We start from the raw sequence: 318 nt of genomic DNA, 5'->3' as shown, positions 1-318 counted from the left end.
TAGGGGCCTCCCTTCCGGCCGAAACCGAAAGGTACTGCCGCCGAGCCTTCATCGGATCGCCGGTACCCCTCCACCACGATAAGGTGGCGGCATGGAGGGGTTTTGTACTTAGCCTTATTTAAGTGGTTCCAAACGATTTTTTGTGCAATGTTTAGCTCCTGGGCAATCGAAACAGTGCTTACATGACAGTCGGACTCGATGATTTCCATTGTTTTATCGACATTTTCGACAATTGGCCTTCCAGAGCGTTGTGCATCTTTGACATCAAAATTACCGAAACGGAATCGACGAAACCAAAATTGCGCGTGATTGGCTGTT

This window comes from Odontomachus brunneus, unplaced genomic scaffold, assembly GCF_010583005.1.
Source record: "Odontomachus brunneus isolate Ranch 3 - 2012 unplaced genomic scaffold, Obru_v1 Obru_scaffold_500, whole genome shotgun sequence".
In the NCBI taxonomy this organism is placed as follows: domain Eukaryota; kingdom Metazoa; phylum Arthropoda; class Insecta; order Hymenoptera; family Formicidae; genus Odontomachus; species Odontomachus brunneus.
This window is presented reverse-complemented; position numbering follows the sequence as displayed.